We start from the raw sequence: 18,571 nt of genomic DNA on the forward strand, positions 1-18,571 counted from the left end.
CGTATTAATACCCGCCGTAGTCTGAGAACTGGACAATCGATTAAGAGAATTAATCTCTTCCTTACTTGGTGGAATATCAAATTACACCTCACGTCTATTAAATGAAAGTTTACGTATTCACGTTGTTGGGATCGTTTTTTAATTTCACCTAATTAAAGTTTATATATGAACAGGTAGAACAGCGATTAACACGTTTGTTACCGTCGTTCCGTTGAAGTATCGTTTTTGTATTTTTGCCTGCATTCTTAATATCTATATTTTTATCAGTTTCACGCAAATGCAAATACGCAAATTGTGCATTTTCTATCGTGTGTTACGTACTGATAGCAGCGATCTATCGTGAAAATCGGCGCGTTACATTTACACCGCCGTTTATAAGTTTAGGAATAAGTATTGTATGATTTAAGTGACATTCATTTTGGTGTTAAAAGTTAGTGTTATACATTCGTGAAAATATACATATGTACTCGTTACACTTCGAAATTCTAGACTGACTAAGTTCTTTAGGATCCTAATAATTTTGTAACGACTTTTGTGAGTCAAGTAGTAGAGGCTTCCTTCACATTCAGTGAGCAGATTTTTGTAGGTTTGACTGGACGTCTGCAGAATTCAGTGGATTTTAGATTTCAGTAGATGTCCCTAAGTTTCCGAAAATTTTAATAAATCAAAAAATGCAGTAGATTTTAATAGAACTCGACAGATTGCGGTAAATTTTGGTACATTTCAGTGGACGTCTTTTGAGTTCAGCGGATCTCGGTAAAATTTAGTAGATTTCCGTAGGTTTCAGAAGACTTCAGTAGATCTTCGGTAGATTTCAGTATGCTTCACATTCAGCAAGTATCCCAACACTTACGAACAGATTACAATCGCACAACAAGTGAATCACAAGTCCACCGTGAAAACTGTCAAAATTGTCCCAACAATAATCAGTTACGACAAAACACGAGATTCACGCGACTTCACGAACCAAGTATGTACAGGTCGGCCGACATATTTGTTTCCCCGAATTTTCCCCGGCGTTCACCGCGACCATTACAACAGTTACACGGCTATTCGGCCCGGCCCGATAAAATCGAAGAGCCCACGACAGCGGCGTCTGCGAAACTTTCAAGGAAGCCCATTTCGACTTAGCAATTTCGCCGGGGCTATTTCCACTTTTCCAATTCTTTCTCCCCCTCCAACCGCGTCGCCGCGGCGTTTCCTCGCGTGGTCGTGACTTTTCCACGCAACTCTCCAAGAGAGTCGTAAAGTCCCGGGCACGCTCGAACCCGGCGCGGCTATCGATTTCACGTGTTTCCTTTCGGAAATTGCCTTGTTTTTTTCTCTCCCCACCGCCTCTGTGTGTGTGTGTGTGTGTTTCGGGCCACGGGGGAAAGATCGATACGATATCGCGATACCTTCGACCACCGCTCTGGGTGGTCCCAACGAGTGACCACCGCACTCTGCGAATCCGCCTTAATTCGCGCCTCCTCCACTCGAGTTTAGGCACCACCTTTCCATTACTCCAATATTGCTCGGTATTTAACGAATTACTCCGAACAGAAATCATTTTTTTCCTCTGACTGATATTCGGACATCTTCATCTTTGCATAAATCGCAGTGAAATCCTCCATTCGAGTTCAGGCACCACCTTTCGATTACTCGAATATCTTACCGTAATTAGTTGATTATTTTAGACAGAAATTATTGCCTTTCTGTGGCTTTCACTCGGGTATTTTTATTTTTAAATAAATTCCATTGAAACAATTTTAGATAAAAGTCACTCGTTCTTGTGATTAAACTTGGGTGAATTTGGAGCAAACATCTTATCGAGGATGTGAAGAGAAATTGAAAGTTCGATTTAGTAATTATAATTTTATTGTAATGACTTGTTCGGGGCATATTTCATGCACTGATCTCCTACAATTAATGCGGCAAATATGTAGCTCGTAAACTGTTCTTCGCAGATTTACGATCCTTTAATTGGTTCGTAGTAATTAATGTTACTGGCTTGAGAAACGGTAAAAATAAGAATATACATACATATCGTATCGTAAATTTACGATCTAGACACTTAATAAGTAATATTCGTCTCGTATTATAGATCCTGAACTTTTTTCAAACAGCCAACAGTAATTTGCAAAAACTTGCGTGTAACCACATTCGATATAGCAATGCTGTACATTGTAATTAGAATAAATTACTCTATTAAAATCACCTTTCAATTGCACGCACGAAAATCTGCACACCAAAGAACTATCAAAACCAACTTTTACGATAAGTAAGGAAAGATCGCACGCAATTATCTCTCAGCTGAGAAATCAAGCATTCACCCTTCAAAATACCCGACGCACGAACAAAACTCACCCTATCCATCTCCATCCGTAGCAAATCCATAACACGCTTAAAAGGAAAACGAAACAATTAACGACACTACCCGATCCTTCCAGCATTTCGTACACAGCAGCTTGCCAGATCTCGCGAACGGTAGGGAAGAGGAATAAGAAGAAGAGAGAGAGAGAGAGAGTAAAAAGGAAAGAAAGAGGGAAAAAGGAAAAGAAAGATTCACGAAAGAACGAGGAAGGAAACGAGGAGAGCAACGACGAGAGAGTAACGCTTTAAATCGCTCGGCAGGGTCGAGAGGACGCGGAACGGAGCGAGGCCGAGCTCGCCTCGTAATCCAGACAGATGGGACTCGTTAATGGGACGCGCGAGTAATTTGCAAGAAATCTAATAACACCGTGGATGTCTCTCTCCCTCTCTCTCTCTCTGCCCCTCTCCTGTCCCCTTTCTCGGCCCATAATTCGTAGCCTGACTTTTCCCTCTTGCTGGCCGTCGTTCGCCTCTCTCTAATGACAATACACAGGGAGGGCACCCCGCCCGTGAAAATTAAAATTCGCCCTCAAGCACTGGCGAACCGCCCACCCACACGAGCGCGCGCGCGAGCTAAATACCGCGCGTTAAACCGTGGACGAAAAAGTGGAGAGCCGTGTGCGTGAACTAGCTTTGACTAGCGATGGGTGTTTCGGGTCTTTTAAGTCGCGAGTTTTTAAGCTACTTGAGAGCGAAGGTGAATCTTCGCGGCGGAGTTCTGAAATTTTTGCGGGGTGCTGCAGCGTTCAGGAATTATTCAGCTTATTTGCGGAGTAAAGTGGTTTCGTATTAATGAATTGGAAGGACATAAGGGGTTAGATTAGCTTCTTCACAAATTTGGGAGATTTTTTTCTGCTGGACGAATTAAGACTTCGTTATCTTAACACTGTGCAAGCAAATCCTCCTTTGGTTTCGTGAGAAGAAGAATTGGGGTTCGTCGGGAGAAGCAGGAATTAATAGTTACTATTCTATAAGGAAAGTGACTGATGAAAATGTAACGCGCTAGTAGGGGAAACACGAACGTGTTAGAAAAGCACGAACAATTCCTCCTTTTGCCACATGATCGCCGGTACCGAACGCAATGCTAGGCCTCCAATGCAAAACAGTTGACTCGCACACTGATCGAGGTAAAAATTCTCGAGTCTAATTTTTTGAAGAAAGTAAAGTAAATGTCGCTTTCACTTCTTAACACTAATGTTTAATGCTAATGGATTATGTGTTACGACTGCTGCGAAAAGTGCAGCGACGGACAGAGCACATCTAGAGGCTATTTATGCGACTTTTGTAAAACATGAGCAGCGTTCAATCACGAACAGCAACGGTTTGGATTTTCCATTAACACATTTCGTGTCTGTTTCGTTCAATCGCGTTACGTTGGGGAAAAATTGCTACAACTAATTGATATTTTTCAAAGAAATTTGATTTAATTCGTGAGACATGTTATGGCATTTCTGAAGGGAATTGAACAATTTACAGTGTTTTATAAATTTATTTTCAGACAGATGAAAATTAATGAAAATCTGTAAATTGACATCTGTATCCAAGTAAAAAAACCCGAAAAACGACGCCAATGTGTTAAAAATTGCCTTTATTTTTCAATTTTGTCAAAGTCGATTGTATATAAACGATAAAAAAGTTAGTACCTTTGTAATATTTTGCTTTGTTCAATTTTTTCCTCGGATGTTCGTAATTCTACTTTCCCCTATAGCAACGAAGAAATATAGATAAATGGATACGTAATTTTCAAGTCACGCGAGTGTTACAGAGGGTTGGGAATAAGTGGAATTTAATTCTGTGATATATTGCGATATATTAGTAATTACAAATTTTCGACTATTCGCCGCGACTCGAGTCCATCGCTATCCACGAACCGTCCTCTCTGTGTGGGTGCACACGCGATGCAACTCTGTGGCGTAGTGAGAAAGGGCGGGGGAGGATCGCGGGTGGAAGGAGCAGGATTCGTTAAGCAGTTTGCGGTTCGTCCCGGCCTTTTTTTCAAGGCGCGCCTTTAATGTAAACATATTCCGCGAAGAGATCGGCATCTTTCTCTGGTACGCCGGCTTTCTCTGTTTCCCGTCCTCTTCCCTCGCTCGTTGCCTCTGCTTTCCGTCGGCAGAGCCATTCTATCTCTGCCCTTCCATCTTCGTCCAACTCGCGTTTCCGCTCGTTCAGTTTCGCCTAAGCGCGTTTTGTTTCGCGCGTCTTCGTTCTTTTGCGAATCAGCCTTTTGCCCAGCCGCCACGGTCCACCCACGGAGATCGATCTACGGATCAGCCGGACGGTGATCTTTTGATGATGGAGCCGGATGAAAGACCGATTCCCCTTTATAAATTGATTCCTCCTCTCTCGACGTGCCATGTCGATTCGATGGAATTGCTCGTGGTCGCTCGTTGGACAACGCTTCTCGACGATCCCCTCCGATTCGCCTATCGGTCTTCCAGGGAACGTTCCAGAGAACTTTCGACATCTCGATCCAGTTGACTTTACGTATACCCGATCTCTTAAATTAAACAGGGCTCGATTGCTCCCCGTTTCCGTGAAATAAGCTGGAAACTTTGAGTATGCGGGGAGGATATCTTCAAGTACCTTTTGGTAGAGACGTTTCGAAGTGTGTCAAGAGCGCGTAACGTTGGCGGAGATATTCTTCAAATTAACAACAGCAGTTTTCAGGGAAAGATTAGTGTTACTGCCATTTATCACGACTTCTTCAGATTTTTTAAGAAGTTTCAGATGCCTATTTAAAATCCTTCGGCCCCACGTCGAATTTGCTTTTAACACCCCGAATTAAAAATGGTAATTTAATGTAAAATATTTCCAATACCTGAAAGTATTAGATATTTCTAATATGCCGAGTGGGCCATGTAAAATAGACCACCTAATTATTTTCTCTAGCTGTGGAATTTATTCAAAGGGTGAATACGATCAGCAGTCATTGGTGTGCATTTAAGCATGCATAATGACACATATCAAACGTGAAACTTGTGGAATTGGTTTAATAATAAGATGTGAGTGATGGCGTGAATGTAGTGAATATATCGAATGCTCTCGAGATTTGGTAAACGAGCGGATCATACAGGGTAACTGGGTGTAAAACAGGTGAAGCGCGTTGCTATTGATATCGGAGAGTACGTGAGAATTTATTGCGAGATATATTTAGAGAGGGACAATCAAATTATCATTATTTCTTTTACGTGTGTATATAGTTACTGTTGTTATAAAATATATTCCTATTTAACTTGTTAACAAGTGTTATACAACCACAAAACTTCCTTTCGTATTCTACCATTACCTTTAAGGCCATTTAAATGACCTACAAAAATTTTCTCGCACCACCATAGAAAGATAATTAGACGGTCTGTCTCACTCTACCCATCCTGTATAATGTATTCACCAGAACCACGTCCCTTTCCTATTTCTCGTACCTTTTTCATAGCACCGTTCATACCGTACACGGTCTGCTCGAATCGGCAATCACCGGACGAAATCACAAAGCTCCGTCGTCACTGTTCGTTTCAGCCGACGATCAACCGGAATATGTTCGTTTTAACAGGAATGAAGTAGTTCGACCGTCTCGACAGTGGTCTGCATCGACGGAACGATCATCTTGCATTATCATCGCGCGGCGTGTCCTTGGTCTAAGAAAACGATCGGATCGCGCGTAACACGATCCCAAAGCGGAATCCGTAAGTCGCGCTCTCCTCACGCTCGGTTAGCATGACGAATCGATAACGAGCCCGCGTTTCATTTTTAATCGACGTCAACGTAGTTTCTCCCCGCGGAGAAACGGCCCTGCTGAGGGGACCGTCTTCGTGTGTTTCGCGTTGTTTCTGCCGGAGAAAAGAAGTCCGCCGGGTAACTCGATCTGCACGAACACCTACGAAATCGAATTATACCGGCTGACACGCCATGAATTTTAATCGGCTCTTAATCTCCATCGGCCCCGTCCCGGACCGTTACGTTTCTCGATCGCCGCGTGTTCCTTTCGCTTTTCGCAATACATTGTTTTACTACGAAACCGCCGCTCTCGAGCATCGAGCATGTATCACGAGCGGTGAAACTGTGCTCGAGGATGTTTCAAGATTATTTTTAACACATTTTTTCGTGTTCCACTGTTCGTATGGATAGATACGCGAAGAATTGAAAATGAGTTTGTCGGTATTTATGGTATTATCACCGCGTTGTTCGCTGATTTATTTTGCGGTGCTTGGTGTGATGGATTGATTCGTTCAGTGCTGATGCAGGACGGAGAACAGTTGAAGCATGAAGTAACGCAATTAAGTTTACTATGTTTCGGAAATGAAATTTCAAGTTTTCGTTTTATACGACAGATCTGGAACGAGCGACTTAATTTAACACAGAAATCACTGTGATACGACTTAGGGTAATTTTTGTTCTTTCACCATAGAGTGAAAGAGAGCGTTTCTTTTCTCGCGAGTCAAAAGTGTGTGTTGCCAGTACAATGATTTATTTTGTCCCTAACAGCAATTTCACGAAAAGAACGTGACTCACGATGAAGAATGTTATAAATATACAGGGTGTCCCGAAAAAGTGTATACACACTTTAAATAATTCTAAAGTCGGTGATTATTAAAATACGTTTGATTTTCAAAATGTAATAGAATCTACAGACATTATTTAATTGTTTCGTCAACGCCTGTTTTCAAACTGACGTCCGTTCTGGTCCAGGCACTGCGGACAACGCGAAGCATTTCGTTTGGTATTTGCGTGCATTCTCGTTCAATGGCTGCTTTCAATTCGAAATAATTATTGTCGTCTACCAAGTGTTTACGGCATTAACCCTCTATGGGCCCGTGTAACTTTCAAGTAACATACTAATATATCGATATTTTCTTAAATAATTGAACTTTCTTCCACAAAATGGCATAAACGTCTTGTACAATGTCTCCTTATTAACCAGTAACTTTCTTGATAACCGTTGTTACTTCAAAGTTACAATATGTATTCGTTATGATAAAATTGTCGAAACTGCTGAATTCACTGTTATTCTGTATTTATAGGTCGATATTTGCTAATTTTACGTTACATAAATTCTTTTACAGTCAAGAAAAATATTCGGCACATAGAGGGTTAAGTGAAACTTGGGCATTTAACAATTCTTAACCAAACAGACAGCCTCGTCAAATTCCATTAGGATCAAAAACAATTATCACTTCTACCGCGAAAACGAATCGTCGATAAATCCTCTTTCGCAAAAACTTTCACACCATCTCCTCGATAACATCGTACACGGCGAAGAAATCCCCTAACCGGAGCCACGTTTATTCAAATTCACCGGGGCTCAAATACAATTCTAGCGCACCGAAGATCGGCAAACGAGCAAATAAACTGGTCCGCGCGCGATAATCGCGTTCACGGAGCGAGCGCGGCTGTAATTAAAAGCTGAATGCCGTTCTGATATCGCCGGCTACCGAACAACGAAATTCCCTCCAGGACCCATTAACATAGCTCGCGGCGTTCCCGTTAATCACCAATTTTATCGCCATTAACGTTCCTCCGTCGATTAACTCGAGGCCGGAACGCGTTGCGCGCGAAACATCGTTACGAATTAATGGCCGTTTCGCTGGAACGGCACCGGTGGTCCGGCGTTGAAACACGAGTGAGAAGCAGCGGGCGTAGAGGAGGAATTCCTTCAAAAATCGCAGACAGACAGTCGGTCGGTCGAGTCTCTCTGTCGGATAGATCCTCGCGGCAAATAGCTGACACTCCGTGTAAGCCGAGGACTAATCTATCCCACGCGCGTTTGGCCACCAGCCCAGAAAGAGGAGAGAAACGAAATTCGAAATAGCCTGCTAAGCAACGCTTTTAACGCGGTGGCCAGGACCTCTCGAAAGCCGGTCCTCGCACGACCACCACCTCCGCCTACCGAAATCGGACCACCTGCTGATTGGGAATTACCTGAAACCGATGTACCGTTTGATACAACGCCCGCCGCGATGCGATTTCGACCGATCCGTGATTCTCGCGTTGATGGATCGAGGGAAACTGATCGTTCTCTCTGTTAAACAGAGGTGTTGCTTTCGTTTCATTTCGGGACGCCAGCGTGACGAATCTGTCGGAATTACGAGTGTTGAACGAATGTTAAAGAGGTGTTTGGCAGGCAGGAAATTGCTGGAATGTTTGGAGCATGATTTTGGGTGTATAAGAGACAGACTGACCTAACTTCGTTTTTTCTGTAATTCAATTTTGTACGTCATCTTACTGGCTCTCTCTCTCTCTGCTTTATTAGGGTTATAGGGAGTTAGTAGGACTTGGGTTAACTTAGCGTTCAGGTACAGTATTATGCACCGTATTTCAGAACAGAGAGTGATAAACTTTACTCTGTTGAGTTCGATATAAAATTTTGAATTTGAAAAACGAAATTACATTGCAATTACATTGCAATCTTTCATTGTACGATTAAACGTACGAGAGGTAGTATAGATCGTATTGTCGTAACACTTAGAAATTTCACTGCTAGCATAATAACGTCTCAAGAGCAAAACAGAAAAACAAGATGTATCCTTCGTTTACAGGTGAATCGGTCTTCGATACCACTTTAAATCGGCAAATTATTCGTACAAATTTCAGCATTGCCCAAATATCTGTTTCAAAAGTCGTCCTAAGTAGTACACGACTTTCATTTCATTCTCTTTTCATTCCCATCTTAAAAAGAACACTTTAAAAGAAACACCGACTGACTGTTTAACAAGCTTCACAAACACTTGCGTGAAATATTTATCCCTGTTAAACTTCAATTTACGTCCGAACCACTTAAAAGCGGCAGCGCATCGCAGCGTAGCTCAGCTGAGAATCAATTTTTATTTAAAAAACGAAACAGCTCCTCCTTTTAACCGTCACAGACCAATCATCTCATTATCTCGGCAGACTATAAAACTGGATCTTAAGCCCGACGACAGTACGGATCCGTTCTCTCCTCCCCCCCTCCCATAAACTATCGGCAATAATTTCTCCCCGTTGATACCATGGATCTCGTTAACGATCGCGGCAATCTCCCGGCGCAAAAGCCGGCGATCGTTGCAGAAACAAGCTCCTCGCACGATCAGCCGGCCGGCCGGCCGGCCGGTTATCCCCACGTTTCGCAACTTAGTAGGACAATTTAATCAAACCGCATGCAATTACCCACAGGTCTCCCCCTCGGTGGGCCGGCGACGACCCCACGCCGCTTGAATTTCCAAACAATGCCGCCATGCTGCCGCAACACGCTACTCGATGATCCGCAACGTATGATACACCACGATCTCCCCGCGAACGAAGCACCGAAACGGCGATCTCGTTGCTTGATCGCCAACGTCCTATTAGAGGGGTTCCGTTTGCAACAATGCTGCTGCCTGTCGGAAGCACGCCAACCGTTCGCTACGTACCTCTGCAACCGCGTTGAACGTATTCGACGAGATCGTGGTTCAAGGTCGCCGCTCGAGTTCAACCACGCTGCTCCTCCCGAGTGAAAATAAAAGAGGAGAGAGCAGGAGAAGGAGGTAGAAAGAAAATAGAGGAACGAGAAGAGCGGGTAAAAGAAAGAGGAGAAACGACGCGCGGATGATCGATGGTGAGAATCGGTTGGACCAGTCACTGTGGCTTCGTACAGGAGAAGACATCAGCTCGCGGAGGAGGTGCCAGGACTTTACATTCGGCGCCTCACACTCGAGGACCCCAGGAGCGCGAGGGAACCCTCGAGTTCAAGGTCACAGTCACCGGCACGCCATATCTGTCATCCTACCACCGGTTACGTGCCATCCTCCAGGAGATCCTCGAGGTATTCTCTCTTATTGCAGCGCACACGCGTCCACTCTCACGCCGCTCCGCCGGTAAACTTTCGATTCCCTCGGTGCACTCTGAGGCGGCGATCGATGCAGGTCACTGGGGACGATAGTTGCGAGGATATGGATGCTTCGCGTGTACACAGGGTGTCTCGTTTCAACGAACCTGCCTGAATGTTCTTCTTCGGTTTTGTGACGATACGAAAAGTGTCTTAGATGCGAGCTCAATTGTGCCAAAGGACGAATACGCCGCAAAGAATTTTTCTTCTTTCACAGTTCTCAGGGTTGCCCGTGTTTCTTCGCATATAAATGCATATTTATGTTGAAGCGAACTTTCCCTCCCAAAATTCCATCGAGGTCTCTGGCTTTGGGAACCACCGAAGGGAACCTGTGCAAATTTCGATTCGCAGGCTTGTCGAGGACTTCGATAGAGTTTCTTTCTCGTGGTTCTTCAAGGTGGGAGGTGAAAAATGATCTTCAAATTTCAAACCTGTTGGAATACTTTCGTACAAGACTCGCTATTTTTTCATCTTTTACAGAAACTGCCGTAAAACTTTGTACCGCTGAAAGAGTAATCTCCCCTGAAACAAGAAACACGCGGAAAAGAAATTTGCCAATAACTTCTCGTCGAAACACAGCGAATTCCCAAAATATCGTCAGCGTCGTTAACAGTTTTTCTTACGAATCCCCTTCCGAGAAGCTTCCCATAACGCAGCCCAATTGACAAAAACTTGAAAAATTCCACGCTCTTGGTCCGACTAATTCATCGTCTCGGAAGAAGAAGCGGTAGACTACAATCGCCGTCCCTATAATCGCGCAACAGCGATTCCAGGTGACGGATGAATCCCCAGAGACAGGATTTCCTAGACGAGTAACTGAAACTTCGACCTAGCCAACGTTCTCCATCTTCCTCTCTCGCTTCCTTCCTCGAGTGATCCAGGGATCCACGCGGCTGTTAACGTGACGTAGGAACCCGTAATTAAACGCACTAAAATTTAACTGTCGGGACAGAAGGAACGATTGGTGCCGCGCGACTTAATAAAGCCTCGAAGGCGATCGTGCCCTCGCAGCCGGCATTATAACGTTATTAAACCAGCTATCGCATCGAAAGCACGATCGTCTCTATCTGAACGTCATTATCGTCGACGTTCACCGACTGTTCCTGTCTGTCTATCAGGTCCTTGGAACGCGTCTCATTGTTCCAAATGCTTGCACTCCGGGAATTCGTCCCTTTTTCCCCGCCGCGTTCACAACGGGACGCGGTATTATATTTCGAGGTTAACCTCGGACATCTCCGAGGTTCGGGCAAGGTTACCGAGTTTATTGCGAGTTTAGAAGTTGCTCTCGTTTCTCGTGAATCCCACCACCGGCGGATCGTCCGGCTCTCGGAAAAAATTCCCCTCCTATTCGTCGTTTTCTGCTGCTTTCGTTATCGTGGCTCATTTATCGACCGCTTTTCGACGCGGCTCTCTCTATCTGCCGTTTCGTCGTCGTGCTGCCTCTGCTTTTGCCGGTGACGGTGTTGTTTCTCGTCCTGTTGCAGTCGAGTCTTCCTTTCAATTGAATTTTAGGGAACATTTATAAGTTGGATATTTTCTTTCTTTTCGTTGAAAGGTAGATGGAAATTAAAATTACATATTAGAGTGCGGGATTGGGTGTATCAGTTTGGAATGTAATATCAATGATTTATTAAGAAACGGGTTAGATAATATTTAGCTTTTTTTTAAAGGGGATTCAGTTCACCGAATTCGAGATAGAAGTTTCGTTAGACTGCTCTCCGTGAGCCAGGAGGAACAAACCTGAAGGAAGATCGTTACGAAGTGAATCTGAAAAGCGTTGGTAACTTCATCGTGACGTGGCCCCTTTCGTCGTCGTTTCTCGGAAATGCTATTGCTACACCCTTTCACACGCTTTTATTTCCCTTTTTGCATTCGTTCTTTCGCTTTTCTTGCCGTTTCCTCGCCTCGTATCTTTCTCCAAATCACGGCTGGCGTTGCGTGTTTGAAAAGATAGTGGAGAGTAATTATCTACGTGAAATCGTAAATAAATTAATTCCTCGTATTCTGAATAAAGCATCCTCCTATGAAAAAGAAATTTGAAGAAGATCGTTCCGATCGAGTCTTGTATCGCGTTTACAGAAATAAAATATACGATATACGTATGACTTTGTATTACTGCTATAATTAAGTACTCTGAAATAATAATCGAGGGTAACAGCGCTATAGTAGCCTAACCCATAATTTTGGGTGAATTGACATTTAAAACTGTAATTTCATAATTGCCCAAGGAACTTTCCAAAAACATTCACACGATCGATCATAAGTGTATACCTAAAAATACAAACTTAAAAAAATATTTCGAAACGTCGATAATTTCTAAACAAATTTTCTGGAGATTAGGTCGTCGACAGCCTCGATTTTCCTCAATTTCGAAATTCCATCAAAACTGTTATACCTCGTTCCGCACAATATACATAAATTAATTCAAAACACATCTCGCTCCTCTCCAAAGGTGTCCAATCACGGCAAAAAAGTTCAAAGTAGAATCATGCAAAGCAAAACTTGTTAATTCGGATTAGACGAACACCAAGTGAACCAGGCTAATCGTCAATCCACTCCCCAAAACGAAACTCAATTTTCCAGCCCGGAAACCTGTCTAATTCACCCAGACCCCGGATCCACGAGACGTAATCCTGATCGCGAACGAAACAGTTATAGGTCGTGGCTGGAGAGGATCCGGAAAGAGAGGCCACCATTCCTGACGATCGTCTCGCTAGAGCTTCCAGAATCCCCGATTCCCCTGATTGAATCACAGGCGAGCACGCGGTCCAGGCCCGTCGAAACCAAGGACGACGTTCTGGACGAGCTCCTGGAGAAGGTCACGCCGTATGGTGGCGAGAGAGAGACACGATCGGAGTGTGGAGCAAGGAAGAGATCGTCGAGGAAGTCTCAGAGCAGACGCAAAAGAGGCGAGGAGTTCCTGGAATGTACGAAAGGAGCTCCAACCCTCGAAGAATGCACGAAGAACATTGTCGAAGGTCAATTCAAAGCCCTGCCGCTCCGGCGAACGTTTATTCATTGGCATTCGCAGTATTCGCGAACGCGTAAGGAAATCTGTTTTATGCGCGGACGATGCTCGCTTTCGAAGCTCGCCCGATCGAGACCAGTCGAGATTTTTTTCTTTGCCTTTGAGTAGGATTGAAAAATTTTTAACGTACTGCGGGAGATATTTTTGACTGAATTTTGGTACTGATTAATTTCACATTGTGAAAAAGTTCACTTGAGTAGGAACTGTTTGGGTAAGTACACAGCTTCAGGGGACTCCCGATTTATCGTGTTCAAAATTGAGAATGAGTGTCTTATAGAAATCATTTTGACAAGATTTATCGATCAAATTGGAACAATCGGGGTCTGAACTTTTTAAAATTTTTGACTTATGTGATATAAATATCGTTTAACTTTAAAAAAGAGTTAGTGTTAATTTCGCCGCTAATCTGTCATTCTTTACACGGAGGCTAAGCAGGTTGCAGTTCCTAGGTGCATCAGACTTACGCCTAACGTGCTGCAACCCTTTAGACGCTTCCCAAAATTCAATCTACGTGGGGAATTTAGAAAACACTCGAAATAAAATGGAAAATGATTTTCGAATTATTTTTACTTTTCACTATAACCCCTTTAACACCGATGCACTTGGACTAACGATGTTCCAAAGCCATTATACTATCACGAAACTCCGTCATTGACTTTCCTCGCCATTGACGTCCTCGTCCGACGAGAATTTCTTTCCATCGGAGAATTCTTTTTCTACCGTGGGAATAGATGGAAATCAGAGGTAGCTAAATCTGGAGAATAAATCGTACTTTAATTCGTTGATTTTTGATTCGCCGAGAAATTTGTTCTATAATTATTCACGTGACAAATGAGAATCTCTGATAAACGAAAAATTTCAGAACTCCTATTGCCAACTTTACTTTATTCCGAGAACTTTTCAAACGAGCCAGGTGCAATTAGGTCAGTCGAAAACTTCTGTCGTTTTTCAAGCCAAGCTTTTGAAATTGTTTCGAATCTTCGTAAACTATCTGTTAACCTGACTTTTATTTTCGATCGTTAATTAATCTCTCTAAAATTTTAACCATAATTGTACGAATGGATAAACTAACATTGCGTTCCTTATAAACTCCACAAAAAGTTAACATTATTACCGCGGTAGAAAATTTCTCTACCCCTTTTCGGGACGATATTATAAATATCAGAACAGCACGGAGATATTTCATAACGTCCAAAGCTGAGAATATCTGCCTCGAAGGTGACCTAAATCAGAAAGGCGATCGAAGATCAGAAGTGACAAGGAAAATCAAACGAGCACTATTTCCAGAACAAAACAAACCACACTTCTACAAAATACATCGATAATTACCAAAAAGATGAGACAAGATCCCACAAAATAATTGTCACATCTCCAGTTAATAGTAATCACACCACAGAACTGTCCAACAAAGTAACAAACAAAGGATCAATTTATAGATCTTTACAAAATCCAAAAATAAACAGCAATAATGAAACCGTATAAAAATAGAAATTCCATCTAATACTCGTTAAATCGATTTTTTTCAGGGGAGAATCACGTTCGGTTATCGAAGCTCGATCTGCAAGACGTCACCGAATGCATCTGTGCCGAGATATCCGGAAACGTACGCGTCGATATCAGCGGGAAGACCGATGCTGGACGCGAATCGCGATCCTCCAGCCCGGAAATGATCCACACCATACGGATCGCGATGAGGCAGCACGATGCTCGCGCGAGCTGCGGGATCAACGAGGACGAGGAAACGGGAGGAAACGGAAGATCGAGGCCGGAAACGAACAGTAGGAACGTTCAGACGTGGAGGAAGGAGGCCAGCAAGGACGAGGAGAACGCTTGCAACGGTGTGACCGACGCCTTAGATTTCACGCTGAATTGCAGCAGCGTGCGACTGACGTGCCGTGACACGAGCCTCAAGACGGGGACACCCGGTGAAAAGCAACAGAGACCGGAAACGCGGAATTAATCTGCGCCGGTTTTGTCCGCGAATCGTTCGAATACGCGTCCAGGCAACGGAGTCGTTAATTGTTCTTCCCGGCTGGGAGAGAAAAATTTTCCTGTTTCGAGAGGCGGAAGGGTGTCGGAAAGTTGTTACTCGGGAAGTTCGTCGATGTAATTTTAATTGATGTTAACCCTTTAACCTGTGACTTATTTTCCGACTATGCGTCGGCCATTTAGTGTTTCGGTACTGTATCAGGTAACAAACGCTAATCCATTACAAATGAAATACATTTAGCAATCCTCGGTGTTATAAATTAGAACGAAAGTTAGGTGTGCAATGAATTTTTCTTATTAATATAACTGTTTTTGTCATATTTTCCCGTTGTTATAGGTTAAGGGGTCAATGTACGATTTAGCGGTAGGTTCGCGGTGCATGGAAATTATATTTTTGAATGGAAGCTGATATCGCTAGTGAGACAGTCGTATTTTTTAAAGGACAACACACGAATTAGAAAAGACAAACGAATTTTTTAGTAACCTCGAGGTTAAACATTGATATTTTACGAAGGCTACTTTTTCTCTAACGGAAACTCTGTAATTGAAAATTTAATCGACGAGTGTATTTATAAATAAGAAAGTGTGTTGAAGTTTCTTGATACCGAAGCTGTTTCACTCTGAAGGAATTCAGGATAAATGATATATTTTATGGTCGAGATAAACTATACGAAATGTATATCCGCCGTGCAAATAAAAGTTTGTCATGTCATGCTTGAGTATCAAACAAATTAAGAGTAGCGTAAATACTGACGTAGTTTCTTAATAGAGAAAAACTTTGGCACTCCTGAATTTTCTCAGTCGGCTGAATTAGATCTTGGAGCTATCGTTTGAATCTGTTCACGCTTTCTAATCTTCAGACTTTGCGATATTTGATAATAATAACACTGCAACATTTACCTTAATCAACTTTCACTGCCCGCGATAATTACAACTTCGCATGCCTTGAAGAATTCAGAAAAATAAATCAAACACACTGTACATTTAATGCAACGATACTTTCATTCGACATTTAACCCAAACCACCTTATACGACTAACAAAAATATTACGCGCCCTGTTAAAATTCTCGCCAAATCGCGAAAAATCGCCAAATTCTCGTCACAGAAAAATCTCTCGAAAAATCGCCAAATTCTCGTCACAGAGAAATCTCTCGAAAAATCGCCAAATTCTCGCGAAAATCGCGCAATTCGCCTCATCACGTTCGCAATCAACGGCGCCGAGGATTCACAAGACGTTCACCGCGTAAATTCCACCAGCCACGACGTTGTTACCACGATCGTCACGATCCTATCGCGCTATCGAAACGTCAAATTACTGTGACAGCGCTGCGCAACCGAGCAGAAAAGAATTCATCCACGTTGGATCGATCTATCATCTTAAGAACATCCGAATTAAAGGAATTCCAACCTCCACGCTCTCCCCGATACCATTAGGCCCTCTATTCTTGCCTGTTAGCGAGAAAAAGGTTCGGGATCACTGCTAGAGGAAATCTCGCCGAAATCATGAATCTCTTGCGTAGCGATAAATCGCGAATCGTTCGCTCGATTTCTACGAAACTCGCACCGACACACACACAAACTCACACAATCACGCTTCGCGCCCAGTTAGCCTATTAATTAGCTCGCCTAATAAATCGCGACTGGCCCGAGGAACGAGACAGAGAGAACGCGTTTAACCATAGTTCTTTTACATGGAAGAAAGAGGAGGAGGAAGAAGAAGAAGAAGAAGAAGAAGAAGAAGAAGAAGGAGGAGGAGAAGAAGAAGCATCGTACGAGTTTCGTCTCGCGGTGGACCAGCACAAGAGATGAGAATCGTGAGTCTAGGCTGGCCCCTTGGAAGGCCAAGCGAGCCCAAACCGGGTGAGAGAAGTTGGCCGGCTTCTCTTCTCTTCGTTCCTCCTTTTCTCTTCTCTCCTGTGTCCTCTCTAGCCTCTCTGTCACTCCCACGTAGCGAGCCTCGTCGCTGTTCCTCCTCGCATTTTTATTTTGTCTGTGCTGTGTGCACTGCTCCTTCGTAGGGCGAAAATGGTTCATGGCCGTTCCTAACCGCCGATTTCGCCGCGGATCCTGCCAGGAGGATCGACCTCTCTTCTTCTTGCTTCTTGCTTTTTCGTCTTCTTCTTCTTCTTCTTCTTCTATCGGTGATTCGTCTTCCTAGTTTTTCTGTTTTACGTATTTAATTCGAGTGGATTGTTTGGTCTTGTGTGCTAGGAATCGTTGAAATTGGACGTTGTCGAGATTTTGCAGTCGGATTGAGCAGTGCGATGTCTCTAGAGCGGCGATTTTTAAACTTTTTTGTTCATTCGACAGTTTATCCCGTGGGAGACTCGGGCGAAGCGTTAAATACTTAACTGTTTAGCTCGAGAGATTCGTGAGAATTCATGATTTTATTAGACTGTCAAAGGGTTAACTCACGGTACACGAATTAATTACTAAAATTCTACGGCATGCCAAGGAGTGTATTATATTTTCCCGCTGATCTGACAAGAAAGTATACATTTTTGACTGATTTATAGAAAAGAAAATTAATTTCTTCCTTTACTTCTTTAAATTTTTAACTCATTAAAGAATACACCTGTGGACCTCTCGCGACACACCGGTTGAAAATCAATGCTCCAGACAATAGAAATTTCGGTGTACTTCGATTAAATTAATCAGCATTAAAAAATGCCAATGTAAAGAGGAATAAATTCTTTTGCGGTGAATTGTAACTTTTCAAATCTGCCTCTCGGGGGCGAAATTCTACGTGAAAAAGGATTCATTTTATAACTCAGAAGAATAGATTTGAAGGGATCTAGAGAGAGGGATTAAGGCACAGAATAGAGACAATGTTCGAAAGATGACCGATCAAGTTAAGTAGGTATTTTAGCAAGTACTTTCGTCCGTTCGTAACTACGAGCGAGTAAAAAAGTAATGACGACGGCTCAATGAAGTAACCGGGCTCGAGGATCAAGGGAAAGAACGAATGTCATTTTGAAGGGAAAATAATGACACGGGGAACATTCATTTATGACATCGTAATTACGCGAATACAATGATTAAGCGGATTCTGGTTCTCGACGATCTTCGTGCTTCCATAATTCGACTACTGAAGAAGCGCGGCGTACAATGTGTACGAAAATGCTCATTATTCTTCCCCACAATTAAATAGCCATCAAACAGTTTGTCGATTAAGAAATTGTCCCACCGTTACGAAATTTTCTATAATTTCGAGCGCGTAACGATTATTCTTCGATTAAATGAAAACAATTATGCTTACACAACGTAGGTTCTCTGGTTACGAAATGTAATTACGTTTTTCTGTAATATTTTATACACTTGAACAATCTTGCAAATTAAGTTTTACTATTTAAGAAGTAAAATA

The sequence above is a fragment of the Habropoda laboriosa genome, unplaced genomic scaffold (assembly GCF_001263275.1).
Source record: "Habropoda laboriosa isolate 0110345459 unplaced genomic scaffold, ASM126327v1 scaffold92, whole genome shotgun sequence".
NCBI lineage: Eukaryota > Metazoa > Arthropoda > Insecta > Hymenoptera > Apidae > Habropoda > Habropoda laboriosa.